At 66.2% G+C, this 2,384-nt stretch overlaps 1 non-coding gene across 1 annotated transcript; it reads right to left on the bottom strand.

The window, feature by feature from the left end:
• Nucleotides 1–1,917: 1,917 nt before the first annotated feature.
• LOC131871213 (5S ribosomal RNA) lies at nt 1,918–2,036 on the bottom strand. The gene has a single exon (XR_009369480.1). It is a non-coding gene; the product is annotated as a 5S ribosomal RNA (ribosomal RNA).
• Nucleotides 2,037–2,384: the final 348 nt, after the last annotated feature.

Here is a 2,384-nt window from a genome sequence, read left to right as displayed (position 1 = left end):
GGAGCGCTCCGAAGTGTGCTCCAAGGTGCGGCGTGCACGAAGTCGGAGCCCGGTTTGCCCCGGGTGCGCACCTCGCGTGCACCTTCGCCGCGGTGGGCACCATGGCGTGCACGAAGTCGGAGCCCGGTTTGCCCCGGGTGCGCACCTCGCGTGCACCTTCGCCGGGGTGGGCACCTCGGCTGGGTTGCGCGCCCTGGTGCGCACCAAGGAGCGCTCCGAAGTGTGCTCCAAGGTGCGGCGTGCACGAAGTCGGAGCCCGGTTTGCCCCGGGTGCGCACCTCGCGTGCACCTTCGCCGCGGTGGGCACCATGGCGTGCACGAAGTCGGAGCCCGGTTTGCCCCGGGTGCGCACCCCGCGTGCACCTTCGCCGGGGTGGGCACCTCGGCTGGGTTGCGCGCCCTGGTGCGCACCAAGGAGCGCTCCGAAGTGTGCTCCAAGGTGCGGCGTGCACGAAGTCGGAGCCCGGTTTGCCCCGGGTGCGCACCTCGCGTGCACCTTCGCCGCGGTGGGCACCTTGGCTGGGTTGGGCACCATTGAGCGCTCCGAAGTGTGCTCCAAGGTGCGCACCATGGCCCTCCAAGGTGCGCAGCATGGCGTGCACGAAGTCGGAGCCCGGTTTGCCCCGGGTGCGCACCTCGCGTGCACCTTCGCCAGGGTGGGCACCTCGGTGCGCACACCTTCTCAATGTTTTCTTGCCTTTTCTGGAAATTGGTGAAGGCAGCGCATCAAAGGTGCGCACCTCGGTGTGCTCCGAGGTGCGAACCCGAGAGCGCTCCGAGGTGCCCACGAAGTCGAAAGTCGGGTTAATTGCATTGTTTTCCCCGGGTGCGCTCCGAGGTGCGCAACATCGGTGCGCACCAAGGAGGGCTCCGAAGTGTGCTCCAAGGTGCGCACGATTCGGAGCTCGGTTTGCCCGGGGTGCGCACACCTTGGCTGGGTTGCGCACCCTTTGTGCGCTCCAAGGTGCGCACGAAGTCGGAGCTCGGTTTGCCCCGGGTGCGCACCTTCGCCAGGGTGCGCACCTTGATGCGCACGCCTTGGCTGGGCTGCGCACCTTGGTGGGCGCCATGGTGCGCACCTTTCGTGCGCTCCAAGGTGCGCACGAAGTCGGAGCTCGGTTTGCCCCGGGTGCGCACCTTGGTGGGCGCCATGGTGCACTCCGAGGTGCCCAAGATTGGTGCGCACCAAGGAGCGCTCCGAAGTGCGCTCCAAGGTGCGCAGGTGCGCGCGAAGTCGAAAGTTGGGTTAATTGTCCGGTTTGCCTCGGGTGCGCACCTTGCGTGCACCTTCGCCAGGGTGGGCGCCTTGGTGCGCACACCTTGGCTGGGCTGCGCACCCGGGCGCGCACACCTTGGCACCCGCGTTTCCTTCATTTTAAATTTTTTTTTTTTACAATCTCTCAAGTGGGAAATTCTATAATCTCAACTTTTTTTGCCTTTTCAGGAAACTTTTGAATGGAGCGCATCATTGGTGCGCTCCGAAGTGTGCTCCAAGGTGCGCACCTCTGGTGTGCTCCAAAGCTCTCTCCAGCTGCGTGCACCTGCCCCGGCCGCGCACCCGGCCCCGCCCAGCTTCGCTCACCTGTCCCGGGCGTCTGGTGCGGAACCTTAGAGTAAGAAACATCACCGTGCACCTTGGCCAACGTGCGCGACTCGACCGAGCGCGCACTGGCCGAGGTGCACACCGATTTCACCTGGGTGCGCGCGCAGCACCTCGGGCGCACCGGGGTGCGCGCACAACGCCCGGGTTGCACCGTGGCCTGTGTGCTCGGGGCGCCTCGGGTGCGCGCTCGGTGTCGCCCCCGCGCGCGCGGTAGTGCGGGCAGCGCACCCCGGCCCGGCCCGGCCCCGACGAGAACGCAAACGGGCAAAAGGTTTATTCAAATAGCATTGCGACGCCCGGCGAAAAACTAAGAAAGGGTGCAACACCGGGACTTCCCGGGAGGTCACCCATCCCAGTACTACTCCGGCCCAAGCGCGCTTAACTGCGGAGTTCTGATGGGATCCGGTGCACTAACGCTGGTATGATCGCACCCGTTATGAGCTTGTCGCAGTGTGTACTTAGCAAACCGCGACCCACGTGCGAATCCACCCCGGCCACCCACCCTCGTCGAGGTGCACACCCTCCCTCGCGAAGTGCGCCCCGTTCGCCAAGTGTGAGCCCTGCCCGGGTGCGCGCACCTTGCTAGGGCGTCGGGTGTGCACCCGGCCCGGCCTACGTGCGTGCACCTGGACGGGGCGTCGTGTGCGTGCAGTGTCCCGTCTGCAACGCGGTGCCCACACACCACCTCGGGCGCAACGACCTGCGCTCACATGTGGGCCGAGTGCACCTTGGTGCATGTTCGGGGCGCCTCGGGTGCACGCTCGATCTTGCCCCGGTGCAC

The sequence above is a fragment of the Cryptomeria japonica genome, unplaced genomic scaffold (genome assembly GCF_030272615.1).
Source record: "Cryptomeria japonica unplaced genomic scaffold, Sugi_1.0 HiC_scaffold_379, whole genome shotgun sequence".
Classification (NCBI taxonomy): domain Eukaryota; kingdom Viridiplantae; phylum Streptophyta; class Pinopsida; order Cupressales; family Cupressaceae; genus Cryptomeria; species Cryptomeria japonica.
This window is presented reverse-complemented; position numbering and strand designations above follow the sequence as displayed.